The sequence below is a fragment of the Furipterus horrens genome, unplaced genomic scaffold, assembly GCF_987537825.1.
Source record: "Furipterus horrens unplaced genomic scaffold, mFurHor1.1.pri manual_scaffold_1, whole genome shotgun sequence".
NCBI lineage: Eukaryota > Metazoa > Chordata > Mammalia > Chiroptera > Furipteridae > Furipterus > Furipterus horrens.
The window spans coordinates 9,927,033-9,954,059 of record NW_028327171.1 but is presented as its reverse complement, the minus strand read 5'-3'; the positions used below and the strand labels follow the sequence as shown (position 1 = coordinate 9,954,059).

At 49.4% G+C, this 27,027-nt stretch overlaps 1 long non-coding RNA gene across 2 annotated transcripts in view; it reads right to left on the bottom strand.

Moving 5' to 3' along the window:
* Positions 1–3,575: 3,575 nt before the first annotated feature.
* The window catches only part of LOC150020650 (uncharacterized), a 43,199-nt gene continuing 19,747 nt past the window's right edge, over positions 3,576–27,027 (bottom strand). The window contains exons 3-4 of one of the 2 annotated variants that reach the window (XR_016509240.1): positions 6,462–6,560; positions 3,576–3,839 (exon numbers count right to left, since the gene is read on the bottom strand). This is a non-coding gene — a long non-coding RNA (uncharacterized LOC150020650). Of the gene's footprint in view, positions 3,840–4,315; positions 4,443–6,461; positions 6,561–27,027 lie in introns of those variants that run through there. The other variant, XR_016509242.1, reaches the window with a different exon arrangement.

The following is a 27,027-nucleotide window of genomic DNA, read 5'->3' as shown; positions in this document are numbered from 1 at the left end:
CTTATCGATTCCTTCTTTTATACATATTGCCTTTGGTGTTGTATCTGAAGTTATTGTCACATCTATGGTCATCAAGATTCTCTTTCATGCTATTGTCTAGGAGTTCTCCAGTTTCACATTTTACATTTCGGTCTATGATACATTGTGAGCTCATTTCTGTGAAGGAGTGAGGTCTGTGTCTAGATTCATTTTTTTACATGTGGATGTCTAGTAGTTCCAGGACCATTTCTTGAAGAAACTATCTTTGCCCCATTGTATTGCCTTTGCTCCTTTGTCAATGATCAATTGCCTATATGTAAGTCTATTTCTGGGCTCTCTAGTCTGTTCCATTGATCTTTTTCTCTGTTCCTTCAACAATAACATACTGTCTTGATTACTGTAGTTTTAGAGTAAGTCTTGAAGTTGGGTAGTGTCAGTCCTGCAAATCTGTTCTTCTTCGATACTGAGTTAGCTGTTCTGAATCTTTTGCCTCTCCCTGTAAACTTCAGAATCACTTTGTCAACAGCCACAAAATAACTTTGCTGATATTTTTATTGGGATTGCATTGACTCTATAGACCAAGTTATGAGGAACTGACATCTTGACAATGTTGTCTTTCTATTCATGAATACAGAATATTTCTGCATTTATTTAGTTCTTTAATTTTTTTCATGAAAGCTTTGCAATTTTCCTCATATAGATCTTGTACATATTTTGTCAGATTTATACATAAATAGTTCATTTTTGGGGTGCTAATGTAAATGGTATTATGTTTTTAATTTCAAATTCCACTTGATCTTTGTGGTATATAGGAAAACAATTGATGTTTTAATATTAACCTTGCATCCTACAACCCTCCTGTAGTTACTATTACCTCCAGGAGGGTTTTTTGGGGGGGGAGCGGGGGAGTAATTTCATTTGACTTTTCTACATAGACACTCATGTCATCCACAAACAAATAGTTTTATTTCCTCTTTCCAAATCTCTATACCTTTTATTTCCTTTTCTTATCTTATTGCATTAGGTAAGACTTCTGGTATGATGTTAAAGGAAGTGAGAGGAGATGTCCTTGCCTTATACCTTAGTATGAAAGCTTTGGGTTTTTCATCATTAAGTATAATGTTAGTTGCAGCATTTTTGTAGATATTCTTTATCAGGCTGGGGAGGTTCTCCTCTATTTCTAGTTGACTGAGAGATTACACATTGCTGGGTTTGCTTGTTAATATTTTGTTGAGGATATTTGCCTCTATGTTCATGAAAGACATTGGTCTGTAGTTTCCTTTTCTTATATTGTCTTTGGTTTTGTTATTAGAGTAATGCTGGTCTCATAAAATGAATTAAAAATCATTCCTTCTGCTTCTATCTTCTGAAAGAGATTATTAAAAAATTGTATAATTTCTTCCTCAAATGTTTGGTAGACTTTACCAGTGAATCCATCTGGGCCTGGTGCTTTCTATTTTGGAAGGTTATTAGTTCTTGATTTGACTTATTTAATAGAGAGAATTCCATTCAAATTGTCTATTTCTTCTTGTGTGAGTTTTGGCAAGGAATTGGTCCTTTTCGCCTAGGATACCAAATTTGTGAGCATAGGATTGTTCATAGTATTCTTTTATTTTCATTTTGATGTCTGTGAAATTTGTATTGATGTCCTCTCTTTCATTTCTGGTATTAGTGATTTGTTTCCTCTCTTTATTCTTAGTTATCCTGACTAGAGATTTATTGATTTTATTGATCTTTTCAAATGTGTATCTAATATACACATTCAATGCCATAATGTTTTTTAGACAATTTTTCCTTTATTTGAAATATATACATTTTCTAATATTGCTTTATTATTTTTTTTGTTGTTAAGTATATTTTATTGATTATATTGATACAATAGTTCCAATTTTTTCCCTTTGCTCCCCTCTACCCAGCACCCCCGCTCCTCCAGCAATCCCCCCCCCCAAGTCCATGCCCATGGTTTGTACATACAAGCTCTCCTGCTTCACCCTTTCATATATTTTTCTTCTTTTTTTTAAATAAATAAATGATTAATTATTTTAACAATAAAAAATAACAATCCCTCCCTCTCAGATATTAAGACCCTTTATAATCTTATAAAGGACAATGGGTGAAGGTCTCAAGCTCCTCTAGCTGCTTCAAGCTGGACACGGTCATCATCTTACCTACCGTTGGGTCCAGAAATCCCTAATAAGAGTGGGGGTGTAGAGGGGAGGGTGGCCTTCCCACATGGGGAAGGATCGTGCAGACTCCAGGTCAGTTGGCTGTCCCCAGACAACAGTGTGCTTGGTTTAACAGGCTGGCATCCTTGTTGTATTCTGGGGGCAACAGATTTTCAATGCCATAATTTTTTTTTCTAAGCAGCGCTTACAATGCATTGCACAAATTCTGGTAAGCTGTGTTTTCATTTTCCTTTATCTAAAAATATGTTTACATTTCTCTTAAAATATCTTCTTTGACCCATGTGTTCTTTAGAAGTGTTTTTTTAAATCTCCATGTATTTGGGGATTTTCTAGTTATCTTTCTGTTATTGGTTTCTAGTTTAATTCCATTGTGGTCTGAAAGCAGATATTATATAATTTCTATTCTTTTAAATGTGTTAAGGTGTGTTCTTGTCCCAGAATGTGGCCTTAGTGAATGTTCCATGTGAACTTGAGAAAAATGTGTGTCCTGCTATTGTTGGATGAAGCAGTCAGTTGATGTCAAGTGTATCTAGTTGATTAATGGTGTTGTTGAGTTCAACTCTGACCTTGCTGATTTTCTGCCTGCTGGAAGTTCCATTTTTGTAGCCCATTATTTGAATCACTGTTACCAGTGTGCTGTGGTCCTATGGCTACTGTTGTGATTTTCTCTTCATCTTTGGTTTTCACTGCTTTGACTATGATGTACTTAGATGTGGTTTTCTTTATATTTATTCTGCTTGGGGTTTACTGAGCTTCTTAAATCTATAGATGTATGTTCTCCACCAAAATTAAGAAATTATAAGCTGTTATTTCTCTCCCTTCCTTCTCAGACTATAATTAAACATATAGTAGACTTAATATTACCCACAGGCCCTTGAGACAGACTTCATTATATAAATCTTTTTCTGTCTCTGTTCTTCTGCTTGGATAAGTACATTTAAAAGTGATCATTGACATTATGTATCTGAGGCCCTGTGAACTGGGGCCTGCCCTGAGGATGGGGGGTTGTAAAATACAGGAAATTTACCCTGTGTCATCTCTTCTTCCAGTGTCCTCTCACCTCCTCCAAGTCTGCCTGATTTGGATCACTGCCCAGTGCCCTCAGGGAGCTGCCCTCGTCTATCATCTGAGTTATAGTTGTCATCTGGGACAGGGATGGACAGATTAGGAGCTGCCTGGAAAAGACTAAAAGCAGAGCCTGCTAAATTTCTTCTTTTGTGCACAAGATCACACAAAATGTTTTAAAATATTAAGGTAAAAGCATCATGAAAATTACCAGCCATAGTCTGAAATCACCCAGAGAAGAATCATGTTCTCTGATCAAATTTTTCTAAGTCCATATTCAAATTTCTTCAGATGCAAATAAGCAGCTCACATTTTATTTTTAATGTTGAAAATAGTTTACTGATTTATATTTAGACCGACAATGAAGCCATCTTTACACCAACAACAGTAAAGACCTTTCTGTAGCTCGAGTATGGGGTGGGCGGCATGGGGTAAGCTCCCTCGGGCTCTGTCACATCCGCTCAGGGCTCAGCATTCCAAGGGAGGCCACAGCTGGGACGGGAAAGGGCATTTGATAGTCACCCGGCTTTGTGGCCTCATGTGCCCTGTTGGGATAGATGGAATCTGTCTGGTTATTTTCCACATTCCTTTGGCTGGGTGTTAAATTCACTAAAAAAAAAAAAAATGAAGAAGAAGAAGAAGGAAAAACAAAACAAAACACTGAAGCTGAACATCCCCACCTTCAGCATCACTATGCTCACCCCAGAGTCCAGGCCCCGTAGGTCACAGGTGAACATTCTGGTCCTTGCCTGCTTCTCCCAGCCTCCCCAGCACTGGACAGAGGCTGCATCACCTTGCTCGGTCCTCTAAGTCTCACCTGCTCTCTAATCAAAGAGGCGGTGCCTACTTCAGAAAATCACAGCGACGCTCATGCTCAGGGATGCAGAGGACTTTGCAGTTGGCTTTGGGAGTCTTGAGGGAGGAAGTGGGCCTTGAAGAACTCTTGAGCACTTCCACCTGCAGAAGGCCAGCCTGTTAGCTTCCTGCAGCGGCGGGGTCATGGTGGTCCTGGCTTGCAGGGTCCCTGACCTCTAAACCAGGCCGAGAGAGAGGCAGGTAAGCAGGCGACTTTACATTACCTGCTAAGTCAGCTCACACACATCACACAGCGGTGCCTTTAGACCGACAAAGGCCTCCCAGAGACTATCAAGTGAAGAAATGTGCAAAGGCTGTCGGCCAGCTAACAGTTCCCTTTGCAGGCTGGGACACTCCCTGTGAAGGCAGAAATGTATCTAGATGGTAACGAGGCCTCGCGTCCACCTTACTTGGCCTGTGCCTCCCTTCCCTGCCCAAGGACCACCTATAAAATTGTTCAGGTGGGGCTCCTGGTTACATGAATGAAGTAGTCTGATTAATAGGATCTACTGGAAAGGTTGTTTGTTATATCTTTGCTTTGTTTCAGATTGTCTTAATCTTTTAGATTTTTACAATCTTTTTATTGTAACAAGAAGCACTGAGTAAGAAAACCACACAAAACAGGCGCAGTTGAATGAACTGTCCAGTGCACACCCATGAGGTAGAATGTGGCCGACCTCCAGAAGCCCCCCTGAAAGCCCCCACAGGCTCTACCACTTTCCTCCCTCAGTAGCCATGACCCTGACTCCCAGCTATCAGTACCTGCACTCTGTCTAGTTTATCAGCCAGTGATGGACTAGACACCATAGCTGGGTCTTGCCTGTACTGCTTTATAACATGGTGTGTCTTCCAGGTCTCTTTGAACCTACAGGGCCTTCCTCTGTCCTCATCTTGTCTTTCTTGAGCTGACTGACCTGCAGAGGCTCCCACAGCCGAAGGCACCTCATGGTGCTGTTCAGGACCCTCCTCTGTCTCCTGAGCGTTGGCAGGTGGATCAGGAGCAAGAACAGGCTCAGATTCCATCCCTTTGCCAGGAGCCCAGGAAGCAGGGCAGGTTGTGTTTCCTTGCGATGTCAGCAGTCATTGACTCTTAATATAATACTTACATCTCTGAACTCACGGGGTGTATAGGGTGCTGATATTCTCACTTTATTTCTTTACCATTTGTTAGCTTTAATACCATCACAAAGAGATGCTTCTCCCTACTAATATCTGGTTGCACAGTGAGATAAGAAAGGCTTGACTTTTTCCTTCACTTACCGGTTTTCAAGAAGTCAGTTAGTACACTATCCCCCGGATGATGATGAATTCCTTTTATTAATACTATTATGAATTTGTGGCATTATTTGATGGGTTTTAGACCATTGCCATGTTCATTATTGAAGCTCAAGTTGTCCCAGGAAGAACCTCTTCAAATGGGCTCCTTAGTCCTTTATTAAAATAAAAATTTTAGTTTCTTTTATGTTTATAGACAAGTTGCAAAATTAATACAAAGAGTGTCCATATGCCCTGTGCCCAGTTCCCCCCATTGTTAAGGTTTTACTGCAGCACATTTGTCACAACTAATAAACCAATATTGTTACACTAAGTACATGCAGTCCTTCGATTTCTTCAGTTTTTACTTAATGTCTTTATTCGGTCCCAGGACACCACCCTGCATTTTGTCATCATGTCTCCTGAGGTTCCTCTTGGCTGTGACACTTTTTCAGACTGTCCTTGTTCAAATGACCTTGACAGCTCAAGGAGAACTGGGCAGGCATCATATAGAGAGTGTCCCTCAGTATGGGTTTGTCTGATGATCCCCTGCATCTCGCTGACGGAACCCCCGTTGCTATCTTAATGTCTGCTCAGAAAAGGCCTCACTCTTTGATCTTCTCTTTCAAACTTGACTTACATATGCGTAGGCCTCTCTTCTTCCTCTTACAAGTATAGAATGTTTCATCTGAAAGAAATCCAACTGGATCCAATGCTGTTGCATGACATTCATAGATCATTTTGCAGAGAACGGAGAGCATTACAGCATTAAATATTCCACCTAAGAGCACACGGTAACTCCATTTAATCACATCTTTTATTAATAACTTCAAATGTTTTCTTCTTAGAAGCCTTGCATATTCTTTGTCAGGGTAAATCCTAGAGTCGTCATAATTTTTGCTGCTATTTGAATGGGACCTTTTAACTTGTATTTCCTAGCTTATTAGTGGAGAGAAATTCTGTTGAGTTTGAGCTTACAAGCTATCCCAGTACCTGGTAACTGCGCTGTAATCTATCACGAGTTCTAACAGCCATGTGCCTGTTCTGGTAGCTTCCCACCATAGATGATGCATTCATTTGTAAACGATGAGTTTTATGTCCCTCTTTCTGATCCCTACTTACCTCATTTCCTTTTCTTTTTCTTCAAACATGAGCCAGGACCTGCCCATGTGACAGAGAAGCAGCGACACTGGGCGTCCTTGGACTGTCCCCTCACCCAAGCTGAAAGAAAAGGCGTTTCCTCATTAAATGTAATGTTTGCTGTAGGTACTTGGTAGATACATTTGATCGGGGTAAGGGGGTCTTTCTTCATCCAGTTCCAGCCCCGCCTGTCTGCCTCCTCACCTGGCCTGCGTCAGTACCTGTGCGTCTGACTCCCAGGGGCACTGCCCCAGTAGGGGAGGGGCAGGAGTGATGTAGAAACAAGGGCCAGACTCAGATGGCTTTTCCCAATTTTATCTTTTCACAGTTTTGGCTCCCCCTGAACCCCCAGACTGTAGTCACCACTCATGCATGCACATACCCATGTGTGCACACATGAACACCTGCACACACCAATGTGCACACACAAATTCACTGTCAGCCTTCTGACTCACTAGGGCCTGGACTAGGTTGAGGCAAGGGCCCAAAATGTCAAGAGGCACCAAAAACTCGGGAATCATGATAAATAATATTTTCATGTAATATTTCACAAGATCAAATTGGATATAAAGAATCCACGAAGAACAAAATATCAACATAGTGGACGAAAGCAGGAGCGGTGTTCTGAACCCTTGGCCTCTAGCCCCAGTTGGGCACCAGGCACCGCTGGGCTCTCCCGGCTTCTCCTCTGTGCACTTCTTGGTGACAAAACATTCCCGTGACAGTCCCTCAGGGCTGGTTGGGACAGCAGCCAGCAACAGCCTGGGCCAGTCCAACCTCTTGGCAGGGCTCAGAGCCTGGTTTAATTCTCCTGGTTGCTTCCTCCTAAAGTGGATTTCTGGGAAAGGGGATGAGAAGGGCATGAAGAGGGGGGCTATTGTTGCTTTTCCTCCATCACGCAGAAGACCCATCCTGAACTGGTTGTGTCAGAGACCACAAAACTTCACCAGCACAAATAGTTCTGAGATTGGTGAGATGCCGAACTCACCGTGGCCAAGGGATTTTTCAATTATTTATAATTTTGTTATTTTTTTTCCCTCTTTCTTCCCAGAATCCCCAGGTTGGCGGGGTAGGGGTTGGGGGGGGGGGGCACTCAGAGAAGACCAGACAAATGAAAAATTCCAACTTTTAAGTCTTGGCTGTTTTTAATTTATCTGTAGGCAAAACTAAAACCCTTGAAAATGCTTTTAAAGTGCAAGCAAGGAATTCATCACCTTACGTCAATTTAAAATTGAAGGAAAGTAATTCAGTTAAACTCTAAACTGAATTCAGACAGAAAACTGCAGGCTGAGAATAAACATTTGTGGAACCTTAAAACGAGAGCAACTGTGTGAGGGCTGTTTCCACCTTAATTACCACCTTCCCACGCACATATAGGGAGGCCTCTGTCTGGGGTGCAGAACAGAAGCCAAAGGCACACGCTCTTGGTGGCTTCACCATAAAGACAAGAATCTGGCAGCTCCCAGAAGCCATCTCTGGCTCCTGTGCCCAGTGCTCTCAGCCACCTGCGCACCCACTGTGCGCCAGGCACAAGGTGCTTTTTCACCTTTTTCCGGAATGAAATCTTAGCCCATCATATAAATCAACACAGAGGGAGAGCTCTCGGGGTATCCTCCTCACCCACCTAAAGGGTCAACCCCTGAGTCACCTGTCCCCTCTGGAGCCCCGGGTGACCCCAGTGTCCTGGAGCCTTGGGAGGCGCCCATGGGTATCACATGGGATGGCAGACCTGCAGGGGTGGGCGCAGGGGTCAGTGAGCTCCAGCCTCCTCCAGGAGGGCATGGCACACTGGGGACAGGAGCACAGGGTGAGGGCACAGGGCCTCTGGAGCCACAGTAAAGTCTTGATGGTGAAGGGGACATTGGTGACAGCCTCAAAAGACAGGTAGGCCTGGGGGGACCCAGTGCCCACAGACAGCAGCCTAAGGATGATATAAGGCAAGAACCTCTGTGTTTGGGAAGGTGGGGAAATCATGATTCACCCTTGTACTGCCTGGGCAGTAGGGTGGAGGGAGCACTACCTTCTCTTGCAGGAAAAGGTGGGACTCCATGCTCTGTCATCCACCCCATGGGTCTCATGGTGGCCCCTGTGATAACTTGTACTGGATGGTGGGTCTAGGGATGGCAGTCTGCCCCCTGGCCACACCCACCCATCACTGGGTGGGCTGCTTGTTCCCATACCCCTCACACCTTTGCCCTGGGGGATCTGAGCAGCCTGACCATTAGCCTGCAGGAGGGGGGTATAAAGCATCTCCCCTTGAGCACCCCCCAACAACCCCTTATGAGTACCCCTTAGCATTCCCCCTATGGCCCTCCTAAGAGCTTGCCAGTCATTGAGAGATCAGGGCGATTCTCCGTTCCTCAGCTTTCAGAAAATGGAATTTGCAAATTTATATCTCCTCCTTGTTGCTTTTGGGTGATTTCTAGGAAGAGAAGAGGGATGTGCTGGCTTTACCAGCCCCAGGGGATATGGGGCTCCAGATCCAGGACAGCTGTGGACACCTTCCTGGTATGAGAAAGTGAATGTGACACGCTGCCCCTCCCCCCTCCGCCCCTCCCCCTCCTGCCTTTCGCCCCCCTCCACTCTCACTAGCCGTAGCCTCGCTATCACATTTTCTAGGCTTACACTATGTACATTCCTTTGCATTTCAGGCTCAGAACTGCCAGCAGCATCCTCTTTGTTCTAAGCTTGGTCACACTTCCATGGCAGAGAGGGGACGAAAAGCAGCGCTGTCCTGTGCCCACAAACCACACTGGTGTTTGTAAAGTGATTGTGGAATCCGGGCCAAGAGGGAGCGTGTGCATGAAGGAGAGACAGAGGCCCCACTCCTGTCAGTGCCCCCTGCAGTGACCCTGAGGTATGAGCACCTCCTGTCCAGTGAGTCACCAATGCGGAGGTGGCCCTTGCCCTGAGAGTGTGTCTGGGGTGGAATCTGGTGGTGACTCAAGACGTGTGACCAGGCCGTCACCCACGCTGGAGAGCACAGCAGGCCTCGCATTTACTCAGGACCTTGCTCAAGCTGACCACCTGTCACAGACCCTCTCTGGTGAGCTCCCTGGGCCAGAAAGCTTACGTCACCAGTAGCTTCTCCAGTCAGCACAGAAAAGAGATCTACAATTTAATTTTTTTTAAGTACCATCAGGTCCAAATGCTCTGTTCCAGGTTTGCCTCTGAAAGTAAGGCTTGCATTCCCTGTTGTCCCAATTTCCGTTGTCACAGAAGGGGCTGGTTTCACTCTTACTTCAGACCATGACCTTGAGAAGGGCATGTCTTTTCATGCTCTGATTTGAATCATGACAGGGCCACACGTCATTGGAGGCAAACTCCTGAGCCTGGAGCACAGGCAGGCTCTGTCACCTTACAGCTCCACTGACTCTTGCCACATTGAGTCAGCTTCCTATTTGGAGGTCAACTCGCTTGGATAAGTTGCGTTTATCTCAGAGCTTCTAATCACATTTCTTTTTTCTTGATGACAGAAATATGTCCCCAGCCAGCTCATTTTGCTTCTCAATTATTCTGTTGTTGAAAGGACTCTGCCTGTATTAGGAGACATCACTGGGAGTCCCTGGCTCCTGTCTCACATGGATGTTGCCATCTGGACCTGGGCCACATCCATTGACCTGGATCTCTCTCTGCACTCTTGTTCTTGGGGTGAGGCCACTTTTGCTCAGGTCCCATGTCTTCCTTTTTCTTTCAAATTTTGTTTCAAGTCAAATGGGATTGCATCTGAGCCTTTGCACATCTGCTCCTGTCTCTATTTTGCTGTTGGTCTTGCTGGCCTATTGGGCTGGGTATAGAATTATAGGTTCTAAATCTCCCATAGAAACCTAACATTCGCAGTGCTGATGCTAGCATGATTCTTTCCTTTAAAGATAGCTTGTCCTTGCTCTTGCCAGGCTTTAGAATCTTTTTGTGCTCCATATTCCAAAATTTCCCCAGGTGTGTCAGGTGTAGGTGTAGGAGTGAGGTTAACTCCACTTAGGGCACAGTTGGCCCTCTGTCTGATGGTCTTTCTTCAACTCTGGGAAATTTTCTTCTATTAATTCTTTTAGTATTTTCTCCCCTAGATTTTCTGTTTTCTCCTCCTGGACTTCCTATGAGGTAGTTTTCTGAGTACCTGAATTAAACCTCCACACTTAATAATTTTACCTCCACTTGACCACATCTCTGCTTTTTAGAAATTGTGTTTCTCTTTCTCTTATAGCTTTCCCACTGAATTTTTACTTTGAAAATCACATTTCAAATTTAAATCCACATATAAGTGCACTCATGCAATTCAACTGTAGTTATGCTTTGGGATCATGTGATTATCTCTAATGGATTTTAAAAGAAATTAAATCTCTAAAAATATAAAACAAATGGGAAAATGTTATTTGTAAATATTAAATGACATAAAAATGTATTATTTCAAGAGACTCTAAAGTGCGGTATTTTAACTATACATTCCTAGTGGGAAATATTCTAAGGACTCAAAGAATCATGTAGAAAACTCAGCTTGCATTCAGCAGTCATGTATTTGTGCTGCCATTTTGAAACTACTGTAGATAAACTGTAGGAATAAGCAAATAATTAATAAAGTCACTGCTGTTAACAACCAAGACTTCCAACATAAGACAAGAAAAATCTCCTTAGATACCCATATAAAATCAATGAAATGAAATAAAACCTTTTTATAGTAAATTTGAATAGTCAAAAGGACTCATGCTTTTTTTCTCTTAAAAATATGCACATTTCCTAAATCTGTCTCCACTGAAACAGCACAAAATAATGGTGCTCTAGTAGCAACAGGCATGCTTAGCACCCAAATCATGGTCTCTAAAGACCACTTCTTAGTCTGAGAAGCCAGAACTTCTTGGAGAAATGGCTGCCTTGGGTTTGGAACAGGAAATATACCCAATAAGCCTGTCAGAGAACATAGAAAGGGCTCAGGGCCTGCAGGGGAGCTCACAGCATGACATCTGACCCATGAAGGGCAGGGTGGGCTACAGTTCAAACTGAGAACCTGAGGGTGCTCCATATGCCACACAGGGTGAAGGTCTCATGCCCTCTGGGGACCCTGATATGGGGTGCAAGTTGAGGAAAGTGCCTTCTATTTCAAACAACCACCTTTAGTCTGGGAGACAGAGTATTTCCATGCAGGCCTAGTTGCGTGACTCGCCAGGCAGGAGTGAGGGGGTAGGGGGAGCACTGCATTTCCTGTCATCTCACCCTCACAGGGCTGTTCCCACTCAGAAGGGGTTAAGATGAGGGTAGGCATGTGACTCGAACCATGACTCCAGTTCAAGGGCTGAGTCTGTCCCCTGTGCTCCACTCAGAAATGGCAGACACTGAAATGCTAACCATGAAGTTGTGGTAAATGAAGACAACCTGGGCCACTCCAGAATATAGGAGAGCATCTATGTGTGGGGGTCTGGGCGTGACTCAGAAGCACCCTGATCCCAGCTTGGTGGCTGTTAATGACAGCAGGATCCCAGGCACAGGTTCAGAAGGCCGCAACTGAGACCAAGGCTTCCACATGCAGCTCTGTCCAGACTGTAAGCCTGCCCTGAGGGAAGTGCTCCCCTGACATGCTCCCTCTGCACTCTGTGATCCCCAGGAACACGCAAGGTCCCAGAGAAGCTGGCCTGTTGCGTGCTCAGCTGCACGCACAAGTGGGGCTGTTTCCGGTCTGCAGCCCATCGCCCTGGAGTAGGGGGGTGGTCACCCCTCACAGAGCGGCCCCTCCAGTGGGGAAATCTGTGCCCCTGCCTGAGAGCCAAGTTCCTGCCCCAGCCTAGAGAGTGGCTTGCCGTCTGGTCCCGGCAGAGCCTGGTTCCTCCTGGCTGATGGTGGGGGCTCTGGGCACACAGGAAGCAGAACGTAGGCAGCTCCCAGGATGGAGCTGTGAACCCCTCTTTGGACAGGAGTGCTCCAGGATTGGCGTGGGGTCAAGGGACATAGTTCTCATCTTAAGTTGGCCCATCTTAAAAAAATCCAAATCCTATCAAACATCACATTCCTGAAGCTAAAAATAAAAGTGCAGCCCGACATTTCTTAAGACACAAACGTCCTGGCCAAGAACTTCTGTGGCTGCAAATCCCACTGCAGAACAAGACTCAGACAGGAAAATAAATCACTGTGCTCCCCAACAGACGTTTGGGACAGGCCGTTGGCCGCCACTGACCTCCTGTGAACTCTGCCTGTCCCCTCACATGTCTGCAGCTATAACGAGTCCTCAGACACAAGACACAGCACGTCAGCAAGGGGACTTCTGCGCGCAAGCATCCGTTGAGCCTGGCTTGGCCAGAGTCCCCTCACCCGCCACAGGCCTGGCATCAGCCCCACCACGGGGGCCTCAAGGATACCCCAAATCCTAGAACACGGGTGTCCCCACTCACAGTATGCGGCAAAAACTCACAGTGGAAGCATGAATACTGGACAGCCTCCGACCCGTGATGGGGATGCTTCCGACTTTATACCCTTCCAGCCCTCCCCAGCTCTCACTGAAATCACCCAAAGAGACAGGAGTCTCCCAGTGGGAAGCAGGAAGTGCGTCTCCCATGGAAGACATTACTCAGAGTTTCTAGACCATGCGCACAGCCCAGCATGATGGCAGGAGCATGCTGACCCCACAATTCCTTGCATGTGGTGATGCTGCAGTGTTCAGTGGAGGACCCCCAAGTTCACCCCAGGGGGAGTGGGAGCAAGGAGAGGAGTCAGCAAAGGGCTTCCCAGACAGTCCTGGCCCCTTCCCTGGCCTGGCAGGTGCTGGAGGACACCACCCCACAAAGGGCCCAGGGCCAGCTCCTACCACTGCTGCTCTGTCTTCCACTGACGGGGTCAAGCCCCCCATGAGACAGGACCAGCCAACAATGAAGCATGAAGGATCTGACATCCCACCTCCAGCACTAGGCAAAGACTCTGCTTGAGCCACCCCTCAGGAAGGGAGGGGGCGGGAAGCCCCACGTGGAAGAGGAGGTGGGCCATCCAAGGAGGTAGGACCACGACCTCTGACTCAGCCCCTCCAGGACATGGGAGCGGGGCTCAGAAATCCCACCTGTGCACCCAACACAGCTCTAAGGGAGCTCAAGTCTCTAATGTGACTGCCACTGGCCATGGGCAGCAGCCGCTCTGAGGGGAGGACAGGGTCTTGAGGGAAGGGCTTGTCACCTTGGAAACGCCAGGGAATAACTTAGGGTGGCTTGGCCACTCCAGGAAAAGAAGCCCAGGAATTTGGAGACATACAGAAATCCTTCCAGGACTCGAAAGACAGATGTACAAAGATGAATGTGACAAGGGGCCCAGGAGGCACAGAGACACAGGACGCGGGCACACACCGTGGCACATGCAGACGGGGCAGGCAGAGGAGGGAGATAAGAGATGGAGGATTCTTTCTTAAACTTAGAGACAGATGGACATCTTCAGAATGGAAGAGCTGCTACAAACAAAAGATCTGATTATAAAAAAGGAGAGCGAGGGAGAGACAAGTAGAGACAGACAAAGAAAGAGAGCCCGAGGGAGACAGACAGAAAGAGGGAGAGAGACTGAGAGACAGACTGTTTAAAAGGATTTAGAATAAAGATACACCAGACACATGTTGTTGGTGGTGATGAGGGACCGATCTGCGAAGGATCACCCCCAGCTTGCCACTGGGCCTCCACACAGCAGCGCCTTCAGACCTGGGGAGGAGGCACGGGGCATGTCCCTGGCCCCCACGCAGCGTGTTTGCAGATGTGCCTGACAAGCATAAAGCCCTGAGATGAACTTCTGTGGGAGGCGGAAGGAGGGTGGGCCCAGTTGCCTCCCCAGCAAGATGGAATCAGTGTCCCAGGAGAAGGGACACAAAGCCACCATCAGCTCCTTAGAAGGACTGGGGACAACCCCTGCGCCTAGCCTGATGTCACCTTCCAACTATGTTTATTAAAGGTTCTGTTCTAGAGAATTTTCAAATTCTTAGACTATCAAATAGGTCCCACTAGCTTTATGATGTGTTTTGGCCTTGGGACCATGTGGGTGGAAGTCCTTCCCTGTTACACAATCTTAAACCACTGCCCTCACTTGTTCTAATGGCTCATGGTTTCAGTTGTACATTTAGACACTTAAACATCACACTTATTTGGGGCCTAGTTCCTGTGACCTCTTACCTTCTGAGGGACGCATGGGAACTGCTGTCTGCTTGTCTGTCTCTTGGATCCTTACAGAGCCATTGGCAGCAGCCCCAGGGAACAGCTTCATGGTGTGGGAGGATGGGGTGCCTATGGGGTACAGGGTCCATGGGCCAGAGCAAGCTGGAGCTAAAGGGGGATAAGGATTGAGTGCTGGTCTGGTCACCGGTGGGGCCCGTCCCCTGGACCAAGCACACTCAAGGGCAGTGGGACCCCATATAGGCTCAAAGAGGAGTGGGCGTGGGGACCCTGAGTGTGCAGAAAAGTGTCACAAACAGGTCTGGAGATGGGGCTGCAGCCAAGGGGTGCCATACGCCCTGTGAGAGAAGGAGAAGCGTAGGGGGCTCTCCCTTGAGAGGAGGTTGGTACCTGGAGCCATTGCCAGCTGCTGGTGAGTGTGGTCACATCTGTGGGTTCTGGATCCAGGCAGGGAGGGGACAGGCTGTCCGGGGTCCTGCTGAGGCCAAACCTAAATGTTCCCTGTGTTTCTCCTCTTGGAGCCCTCAGGCCTCTGCCAGGGTCCTGCAGCCCCAAGCTCAGGCTCCTGTGGACATGCTCCTGCCCGATTACTGCAGGGCTGGCTGTGTAAGATACAAGGGACCCTAGACGACAGGGACTAGGGTCGTCTCTTGTCCCTGCTCACCACTGACCCCACTAAACTGCTCAGAGACAGGATCTCACTATCTGAGCCTGAACACAAATTCCCGAGAACTAGGCGCCTCAGTCTCCCTTGAGACTAGTTTTAATTTCTCCTGGTGAGTCCCAGAGGGGCTTCATGGACACGTGAGAGGCCTTTCACAGCAGGGTCTCAGGCATCACCTGTCACGGTAGTCCCCTCCCCGGAGAGGTCATGCTGACGCCATTTGGGACGGAAGGAGGAAGGATGAGGGTGGAAAGTAGCCTTGGAGGAGCCGAGGCAGGGATGACAGAAAGGGGCAAATAAGCAGGGAGCAGCGGTCATGGTCCTTCATCAGGGGCCATCAGATTCCACCAGGTGGAGGGTGGACAGTCGGGGCGTGTGCAGAGATGTGCCCCACACCCCCCAGGCTCCGGCTCCGGCTCCCACCAGGAGCGTCCACCGCACAGCCTCTCTCGGGCTATAAATACCTATGTGAGTCAGAGGAGAAGCCGCTTCCAGCCCAGCAGCGGGCCTCGCCCAGCAGCGGCTTCACGGCCTGTGTGGGGGTCCAGGCCACTTTGCTCGCCGGCGTGGCCTACTTTCCAGTCTAGATGGAAAATAATGAACAAAGGAAGGATTTCTGTTTCTCTGCCCAACCCTCACTGGGCTGGGGAGGGTAAGTGCATGTCCTATGCCCTGGTTGGAGCTAAGAGGACCCCACGAGGGCCATCAGGGCAGGGCAGGGCCTCACAGTGTGGGGCTGGCAGGCCCCTGCAGGCGGCTGTGGGACCCCGTCCTGAGGAGGGACCAGGCATCTATCTCTATCCCTGCCACCCCACTTCCTTCCTCCAGATACTACATTCTTCCATCGAGAACCAATGGGATCTTGATGTGTCCTGGACCCACTGTCAGGAGCCCATCTAACACAGGAGTGCAGTCGGGCCATTTCGGGGCAGGCGGGGGGACAAGACCCCAGAGAGGCCTGGCCAGAATGGCCTTGGCCTCCCCACTCACCCTGTCCCACCCCGTCTTTCCTTCCTCTCCCTCCTTCCTCCAGGCTCTAGCAACACAGTGGAGCTTGTGTGTCCAGTAACAGGGACTGATTCCACGGAGACCCTGACTTCTGACCTCTGACCTCTGACCCCTGGCTTCCAAGACAGCTGAAAGTAGGAGGTAGGCAGAGCCTGATTTTCAGTCCCTACAGCCTTCAGGGTCTCAGGCAGTGGAAACTGCAATTTCATGGGCTCTTGGTCCTAGCGTTGACATGAGCAACTTGCAGAATTTAGAAAACACTTGGGCTCCCCATCTGTTAGGTGCCCCTTGTTTTAAGGGTTTGGCGAAACAGCTATTTTTCTGTCCACACCTCTCCCTGAGCCCCCTCCCTGCAACCCTGTAAGTGCATCCATTTAGGTGAGATCCTAAATCCCAGACAGAATTTTATATCAATTGGGACTGTATAATCACACACATGGCTGTGGGCTGATTGTGGGGAAAGCATCATAAAATAAAATAAGATAAAATAGAATAAAATAAAATAAAATAAAAGGCTAGTTTGACCTCCTATGTTTTCTCAATGTCCCATATTCTCCACAGCCAATACCATCACTTACAAGTAACAGGACGAGCACACGAACTTCCCACGCCCTGCCTGCCGCCTCTGCCGGGTCCTCCTTGCTGCCTCTTCCCCCGGATGCAGGACACCTGCCCACAGGCAGCACCCACATCTCCAACCAGATTTCCTCCTCCACTGTCCAGATGCCTATTGAGATGGAAGGTGCGTGTGCTCCCCGGTCCCCGGATGCAGACCCCGCTGAGGTATAGCTAAGGGCCCATGAGCTGCTCAGAAATGCAGCCTCCACCCCGGAGACCAGAGTCAGAACCTGCATTTTAACAGGGTTCCAGCCACTCACACGCTCAGTAAAGCACGTAAGTTTCAGCAATTCACATCCCACAGCTCTAGAAATGCTTAACTCTTCTGGGCAGTGGGAAATGGACGTTCAGGGAGAGGCAGAGCCACCTGCCATACCTTGAAGGGACACCCTTTATAATTCCAAAGTAGCTTTGCTAGTTTCTGAACATGAAGTTGCACAGTGCCTCCTGTGGCTCACTCATAAGGCCACCATGTCTTGTAACTGCCCTGGGAGGGGCATCATCTGTCCCTGGTTACACCTTCACCCTTGAGTTTGCCCTTTGCTCATTTAAACTGTTTCAAATGGGGCAACAGCTGCCAGCCTGCGGAAGCCCACCACCGACTAGCCGTGCCAGTTTACGAGGAAGACAAGACAGAGAAGCAGAGCATTTGCGCCATGGGAGGTGCTGTGGGGTAAGGCCAGGCTGGGGCTGGAGTCTCCCCAGAACAGGCAACTTCAAACAATGGGCTCAGCTCCTCCAAAACCAAGTCAAATGAGGCGACCAGAAGCAGGCCCTGCCAAGCCCCAAGCAGAGGAGCCGCTTAAAACACAGGCTTGGGTGAGGGGCTTGCATAGCTGGGGATATGGGATTGCTGGCCACCCGGCAGGGAAGAATTTTCTACCCCAGGGCATGCTGAATGCCACCTTTGTCTGGCCACGTCATCTCATTAGTTCCATTTTCTGAGCTGTCACATGCAGCAGTTTCTGCCCATTTGGGACCTCATTATGCTCATGGGGAGAGAGGGAGGTGGGCTGAACTCCCTTCCTGGGCTCATGCACAGATGTGCACATTCAGGAGGGGCTAGGGGGCCCCATGGCCAGGTTGTACTTGAGATGAAGAGCTGTCTATCACACCGGGCCTTGGGGATGTGAACTGTGTCCTCGGACAGGGGACCAGCTACAGCCTGGCCTTCACAGGGTTGGGGGCAGACAAAGCCATCACAACCTTGTGCCTGCCAATCCCTGGACTCTGTTTTCAATATTAAGTCCTGAAATGGGGAAGTCAGCGCATCCCTCAAACACCGAGTGCCCCAGAGCTGTGAAGGGTCCACAGTGTCACTCAGTGAGTATGGGGCCCCGTCCCTCCAGGCCCCAGGCCAGGCCTCTGAGGCTGGAGGGCAGCAGCCAGAGAGAGGGTCCTGCACTGGGCGGCCAGCTCAGTCCTCCCACCCCTTTTGGACCCCCATTCACTCCATCTCTACACGTCTGCTCTTATCCTAACACCCTGGGCTTCGAGCCATCATGTGTGGACCCTGCTTCCCTGTGGGGCTGGTGGGGCTGTGGCATCTTTCACAAGGGGCAGGAGGGCACAGCTGCACTCACGAGGGTAGCCAGCCAGCCAGCAGGCGACCCAAAACTCACCACCCTGTTCATGAGTCTGGACCAAGCAGGATGTGGGGTACTTGAGCCCCTCTCAGATCCTACCTGCACTGGAGAGTCAAGCCCCATTGCTCCTCAGGGCCTGCTGGCAGAGCCCCTTCCTCCTGGAGCACACTGCCCCCCCTGCCACACCGACCCCGTCCTTAACCAGCACCCGGGAAATCTGCTGCCAGGCTGCGGCCCACGGGTCCCCAATGCAGACACCCTTCCTGCTGGGCCTGCAGTGGGGACAGACGGTTCTTCTACAAAAAGGTGATGGAGGCCCGTGTATTATAGCTCCCAGGTCTTGCCTCCTCTGGCTCCTCTGCCTGCGCCTTCCACCTCTGAGTGTCCCTGTGTCCCCACACTGCCTCTCAGTCCTCTCTGCTCTGCAGCACTAGGCACGGCCCCGATGTGCTTATTGCTTAAATGCAATGCCAGTGCTCCAGTGTGACGTGGGATTTGTTTGTCTGGCAGGTGTTTATCACATTCCAGAGTGTGTGACAGGCCCCTAAGACCTCTGGTTTCGACGCCTCTGACAGGGTGCTGTCTGGCCTCAGTGGGACCTGCAGTCCGTGCCCTGGCTCTGACAGCATCCCCCAGGCTCTGGTCTGCACAGCCAGGTTGCTCCTGAGTGCACGAACTAAAAATACACTTGCTGAAACTACGACAAAACACCACCGTGCTCTGCAAATTTGCTAAAAGCCCTCCTGCCAATACATGGAGCCGGCGGCAAAACAGCTTCTCTAAGCATCTGCTTTTTCGGTGACATTGAAAAAAGCGAGGTCACGCAGCATCTTGCGTCCTGGGTCAGAGTCGTAGCCCATCACCTCTCTGACCCCCTGGCCTCCTTCCCTGGTCTAGCAAAGGGACTGGCAGCTAGGCAGGCTGTGGGTGGCAGTGGCAGGGCGTAAGTCCTGGGTGAAGGGGGTGTCCTCTGGTCCTGGCCTGGGCTGTCCCCTCAGTTCAGGGTGATTGTCCCCGAGGCCCTGGGCTCATCCTCCATGTGTTCTGGACTCTAGAATCCAGGTGACAGGTAAGTCTGACAATGTACTGTGGTCAGTGGGATGGAAGTGGTCGATATGCCTCTTGAGTAATGTTCAAACAGAGCAGAGATACTTCCTTTGCAGGTAGCTTTCTCCCATTGGCTGGGATACAGAGTTGGTGGCCAGCACTTGGGCAGCCATCTTAGACTATGAGTCAGCAGCCAAATGTTGAGGAGACTATACCGCAGGTGAAAAGAGGATGGTGCCCACCCCAGCCCTGGCACACTGACATTTACGTGAAAAATGAAAATCCTGTCTAAGCTGCCTTTTACTTCTTCTCTTATCTTTCCTGTGAAACTTTCCTAGGACTTACCTCTGCCTTGTTCCCGATCTTAAGGAAATGCTTTCAAAAGTTTACCATTAACACATGATGTAGACTTTTAAAAAATCCTTTAATATACTATAAAATAATTGTTTTGATTAGAGTTCTTTCTTTCTTAAACGTTGGTAAAACATGCCAGTAAAACCATCTAGGTTTTCTTTGAAATGTTTTTATCCACTGATCCAATTAAATAATGTTTATAGAACTACTGAGGTTATTTATTTCTTCCTGATTTACTCTTAAGTTATACTTCCCTAGAATTTTGTCTACTTCACCCACATTTTCAAATATATCAGCATAAAATAACTCATAACATGCCCTCTCTAATCTCTGGAGCTTTCTGTGTTCTCATTCCCAACACTATTCATTTGCATCTTCTTTTGTCTTCTTCATCAGGATTATCAGGGGCTGGTCAATTTATCCATCACTTTCAAAGATCAGCTTATGACATTGTTGATTCCAACATTGCATGTAATATATGTCTCCCTTTCCCTGTTTTTTTTTCTCCTCTCCTTTTTGCCGTCTTTGAATAATTACACTGTCCTCACTCCTTCCCTGCTGCCCCTTCCCTTCAACAAGTTTCAAAGCTATGCTCTCTGCATCCAGCGTCTTACTACTTACGTAACTTACCAACGTCTGAAATTAGCCCTACCCTGCCATCTGTGCTCTTGCGAGCCTACATTAGTTTTAGCTTGGTGCACAGACATCACATGTATTGTCTTAGTCTACTTTTTAGGTTTAACTGTACACATTTGCTGCTTTCTTTCCTGTTGACCATGTACTCTTCATGTTTTCCATGGTTTTGTTTCGGCTAAATGAGAGATAACGTCTTCAGATTTACCTTCCATCTCACTAGTTCTTTCTCTAACTATCTCTAACTGCAACTAGGTGAATCCACTGATTACCAAATGTTTATTTTTTCAATTTTATTTTTAATCCATTGAGCATTATCTTCATTTATTATATTTTTTCATTTCTAGGAATTCTGTATGGTCTTTCTCAATTTGGTTTGATCAATATATTTATGGTCACACACTCTGTATTCATACATTAAATCCCTTTTAATTTAGTTAAGCATACCTAGCTTACTGGGTATTCTGTTCCGAAAATCCCATAATCAGACTATTTGTGAGTCACATTCTGTTGCCTGTGTACTTTATGATTTTTACTATGATTTCATGTGTCTTGAACTTTTTTTTACCTGTGGGAGCCCCTTGAGGTTGGCTTGAGGTTGGCTTTCCCCACAATCACTGCCTACCTGAAACCACTTCAATTGGAATTCTGGGCTTTGGACCCTTAGGTCCTGCAATTTGGGACGCCAGCCTCATGAGGGCCAGCTGGTGACCACGGATCTCAAGAGAGACATTTTCTCCTCCTTCAATGCCAAAATTAAAGACTGGCATTCCCCTGGGGAGCTCTTCTAATTCATCCTTACGTGGAGGTTCCGGTCCCTTGTGTGGCAGGGGTCTCCCACTAGACTGCCCTCCTCCAGTCGACCTGGAGCTGTGTCATCTTCCAGCTGGGCCTCTGGAACAAGCTCAATTCAAAGCGGCAGTCCAGGAAATGCCCCCCAGGTGTAGCGCTTCCCTGGCTACCCTAGCTCCTGCTCACACTACAGGTTCCGCCTTTGAGCGTTAGTTCCTCACCTGCCAGCTCACTCAAGCGTCTGAGAATACGCCGCTCATGTTTTATTCAGCACTTTTGCCTCCAGTGGGAGAGATGGGCAGGGAACCAAGTCCCCAGATCTGCCAGAAATAGCAGTCCTCTCGGTGTGTGTCTCAGATCCCTGGTGCTGGAAGGGCGTCCCTGCCTGCCCCTGGGGTGGGTGAGGGGAGGCAGGGGGATGCCTCTGCTGCACGCAGAGGACCTGCGCACCGACGCCTGGGGTGGAGCTGGTGGAATCAAGGGTGCTCCAAGGAGAAGCGCCCTTTTTTGTTGCCACATGAGAAAATGAAAGGCTTCTGTCCCATGGCTCATGCACAGTGCAAGGCCAGCTTTGCTTTATAAAATGCACATATTGTTTGCTGCGTGGGTGTTTTCTGTCATTGTTCCCACCTCGCAGCATTTGCATGGCCTGGCCCTGGGTCCCTGACAGGCTGCATGCCTGCTGCTGGGATCCCACCCACTCCATGGGGACGAGATGCTCATCCAGCCTCGGCCTCTCTGTTCCCAAGACAGCCCAGTGAGTCATGAAATGACCTTGTATCATCAGCAAAGGCAATTGGACAAAAAGTCTCTGTGTTGGACCCAAGTGGGCAGAACTGCTGTTCACTGAGAGGTAACTGGGTGAGCGGAGGGGGCTCCAGCGATCCAGGAAGAGGTGTCCCTACCTGAGAGATGTGAAAGGCACAGCCCCAAAATGCAGAGGCGTGCAGCCAGCACAGCGGGATGCTCAGTGATAAAAATAAAACCGTTTCTGCACACACAGCACTGGTTGTTTATGGGCACCTCACACGCATTTTTGTCTCATTCCTCCTCACAGTTCTGCAAGGATTTGCCAGCCTGCCATCTTTGCAGACCCCCCATGAGTCTCACTGTTGCAACAGCCCCAGGATCGTGTCCCCCAGGTGGGCGATCTCAATGCTTATTTCCTCCTGGTTGCATTGAAGTCCCAGGGAGGATTCTCATTGGCTGGGTTTGGGCCCAAAGAGGCCACATATGGGTCTGGGCTATCTTGATTGAGGGCTGTCTGCCAGGTCCAGCTGGCCATTCAGCTGTCCAGTCCTTGCCCTGAGTCCTGTCTGTCCAGGGTCACTAGTCTAGGCTAGTGCAGTCTGTTGGCCGTGGCTTTATAATTCTTAGACACTTTTCTGCTGCCCCTGGTTGAGTGTGGCTGGGTTTAGGGGAGTGGGAGATCCCTAGGCTGGTTGGCCCAGGGAGCAGGGTACAGGGAGTGCGGACTCTTGAGCTCCCCCGGCATTAGTCCCTCATGTCCCCTTGGCTTGGCCCTTTTCCCATCTTTGTGGGAAATCCCTGGCCTTCTCCCAGAGCTGCCACTTGACTTTGGTGCTCCAGGAGCATCAGCCAGGATCCCAGGACATGAGCAGAGCATCCTCCCTCTGTCACCTAGTCCCCTCCCTCACAAGCCTCACCTGGACACTGTTTCCCAGAGCCTCCCTCTCATGCCTTTGGCCTGGGCCTCCTGGAGTAGAGGAGGCAGGGTAGAGGCCAGCCACACGTGAGCCTGGCCCAGGGCCCAGCGCCTGGCCAGGGCTCAGCTTTACGCCTCCTGGAGGTCACCTGTCCTCCTGGGGATGGGAGCAGCAGCCCCTCCTCACAGGCCATGTGACAAGAAGCTCTGCATGCTCAGTGGGGCCAGCATAGAGCAGGACCTTCCTTCAGTGAGAAGCATCCAGATATGAGTGGTGGGTACATCCTTGCCCCTCCCGTGGCTCCCCAAACCAAACTCATGGGGGCTTCTCCCTACTCTCATCTGATGAAGTTCTCTTGGGCTGACCCCACCTTCTCTGCTCAAGTGATGGGCAGAGCCTTGGCCTGGCCAAGCAGTGCATTCTACCCCTGGCCCCACCACTGTGATTGGCTCAGGATGAGCATGTGACTCAATGCTGACCAGTGAGCTTCTCCCCTGGGACTTCAGCTAGAACCAGAAGGAACAAGGCACTTTCTGCTAAAACTGCTCGCCTGGGGGAGAGGACCCCGGGGCTGGCCAAGGTCCCTGAGAATGAGGTCGATGGGAAGTCACCAGAGCCAAGGGGAGAAGCAGTGAGATGACCCGTGGGATGAAGGCGAGGTTATCCCACATGGGCTTAGCTGATTATAGCATCCTTGCCTTTGGTGTGAGTATCCAAGGTCTCATACTCCTGCTCATGCTCATGACAGGTCAGAGTGGAGGTGTGCAGACCTCACCTCTAAATTTGGGGCACACACAAACATTAATGAGTGCAGGACAGTATGGCCTATAAACTGTCAGAGCACTCCGTAATCAGCAATGACTCTCTCTGGCAGAAGCAAGTGCCAGATTCTTTTAAATCACACACAGTGTGTGCATATTGATCATGGAAAAGTAAGAAAATGTAGGCAGGCAAAACAAAATAATTAAGGCCATCCACCATTCAAATGGCAATGGCTGGAAGTTTGCTCTGCCCTTCCTAGTCATTTTCCTGTGCAAAAAATTACACCTGTCAGCGTCCACGTATTTATAGAAACAGGTCACTGCTCTGCATACTGTATTATAATCCCACTTTTTTCACTTTAATGTATTGTGAACATTTTTCTATGGCAGCAAGGACATAATGCAGCCAGCATTTTTAATGGCTACATGGATTTCATTGTGAAAATCAACGTTAATTTACATAAAATCCATTGTTATCGGGCTTTTGAGTTTTGTTGCTTTTCTCTGTTTTCACTTTGAACGTCTTGTCTAAACCTGCATCAGTTTGCACATTTATGCAATTAATTCCTTGGAGTTAATGACAGACGTGAAATCGCATGTGTCTGCTGGTTGCTGTGTATTGTAAGTCACCCAGAGGGTGTCCCGGGAAGGTGTGGGATGGCAGGGTCACAGACTTCAGAGGCTGGTACACTTTCTCATGATAATAAGACTCCACCCATCTTGAGGGTGAAATACTCAAGAGTTTCCCATTAGAATTTGCCCTTTTTTTTATCCCCTCTCCCCCACTTCTCGAAGGAGGGAAAGAAGGGGAAGGATCTAGTGAAGGAACATGTATAAATGACATGGACATGGATAACAGGCCAGGGATTGACTGTGGGAGCAGAGTGGGGGTGGGGTGGGCATGGCAGTGAGGAGCAACAGGGGAAAAATTGGGACAATGTAATAGAATAACAGTAAACAAAATAAATTTTTAAAAAAGAATTTGCAATTTTCATATTTCTGGGCATTTTTATACAGTTGCTGGCTACCTGTGCTTCTCTTTGGGGGGACATTTTTGCCACTTTAAATTGGGGGTCTTTGTTTGACCCCCTCAGGACTAGATCCTCAGTCAAGGATTTGCTTGTCAGTAGTTCATTTGGGAGGTGGTTCCAGGACCCTCCCAGGGAGTAAGAAAACGAGCTGGAAAGAGAAGGCAATGAGTGAGGGAGTCTTAAAAGCCACTTGCCTCTGTCCCCCTGAAATAAGACATCCCTCCCATCTGTCCTTGTCAAAAATCACTTGACCACATTTCTGGGCCCTCTGCACTATTCCATTGGTTTATATATCTGTCCTCACCACATTCTCATCTGCAGCTTTGTAGGAAGTTTTGAAATCAGGAAGTGTGATTCCTCCACAAGTCCTCTTCTAAGTGTGCCTAGAACAGTGTTGCATCCCCGTGTGAGGACGCTTGCAACTCCCCATCCCCTGCCCCAGCCCCATTCTTGCTGGCCTGGCCCCCCCTCCCCCGAAAACATAGGGCGGGAGGAGGGAGATGGAATCCCTCCCTCCAGTGAAGACGGGGCCGAGGGGGCGGGTCCAGGCTCTCTGTGTACTTGGAGAATGTGAGATGGCGCAGACCTGGCACATGGATCTGACTTATCGGGGACTCACGGGCCACCGCGGTGGCCCCTGCATCTCTCCTGGTCCAGGTGCTCGCTGTTCCCAGGGGACCAGCGCTGCCCGTTCCAGCTGGGGCATTGCTTTCTCACCTTTAACCACAAGAGCCCAGTTGCTCACACTGTGGCCAGCCTCGGTTAGCTGCCTCACTGTGTCATTGTCCCGTCCTCCTGGCCCCTCTTGCTGGGGCACATGCTCTGTGGTCCCTGGGTACCCTACCAGCCCCTCACTGTTTCCTTTGTACACATGTGTCTCCATGAGCCATGGGTATGTGGCCTTCTGTCTGAGCTGTGGCTGGCAGCCCTGGATGGTCAGGACAGATGTCACATCCCCCCCCCCCCACACACACACACAGGGAGACATCCAGGCCCTGAGTGGTGGCAGCAGGTTTGCAATACTCTGTCCCTCGGTCAAGCCCACAGCCCGGCGCTGACATCAGAGGACAAGTGTCCATGGACTGGGCTGGTCCAGACAATCGCTGCCGGCCACGGAGGTGTGATGCTGAAGGCTCGGGCGTCATTTTCAGGCCATGGTGAGACGGGTGCCTGACACAGACTTCCCTGGGCTGCTGCCAGGGAGCGAGGCACAGACCAGCGCAGGCGAGTGGCTGAACTGCTATTTGGGGGAGAGCTTAATTCTATTTTACTAAGTCTTCCTGCCCAGAGCACGTCCCACGGCTGTGTTTCTCCTGACGTCATCCTAGGTCTCACTAGGACCTCGGACTGCTTTTCATAAAGGCACCCCAGAGTGGAGGCCACCGTCCGCTGCCTTCCATCAGCCCAGCAGCCTCGGCCTCGGCCTCAGCCTCTTCATCTACGGCACTGAGGGATTAGAAGGGGCTGCCGAGCACTGAGCAGCCTCGGCCGCTTGCCCGGCTGTCTGAGCGCTGGTGCTGGCCAACCATGCTCCCCGAGGCCGCGGGAGCCACCCCAGCCAGCTGCTCCCTCCTCAGAGCCTGTCCCTTGCCTGTCCACGGCAGCAGTGGCCCGTGTACAGGGCCCCTCGGGTCAGCCTGATGGCTGGGGTGCAGGGTGGGAACAGAGCCCCTCGATGGGCTGCCCACAAAAAAAGAGCGGTGACTGATGGCATCAGCGGTGACAGAGTTGGGCCTGTGGGAGCTGGAGCTGGGCCCTCTTCCCAGCACCGCCCACCAGGATGCCAGGGACCCGGGGGCCCGAAAATCGTCTGGGAATGTCCAGTATCAGCTGGGGGTGAGAGTTTCCAGAAAGCCCGAGGCGCAGCTAGCCTCCAGGAAAGCAGTCACAGATAAGGCCGGCGCACTTGCCTTCCGGGCCCCACTGCTGACTTTGGCATGGCCAGCACCATACACTGGGACCTGGTGCCATGGGCAAATGGGGACTCGAGGCTGGAGGGAGCCTGAACCTTCCATACCCAGGTCCAACTCACAGGTGGACGGGGTGTGCAGGGGCTGCCGGACCCTGCCCAACCCACACCTCACACCCTGTCCACTGTTCCCTCTGCATCGCATGGGAGTCACTGACCCTCATCTGGAAATAAAGGGTTTGCTGACAAGCTGCAGCCTGAGCAGCCAGTGGAGGACAGGGACCTAGGAGGCTCCTCTGGGCCCAGGAGACCCATTTTTAGTTTGTCAAAGCCACACCCACATGTAGCATAAAAG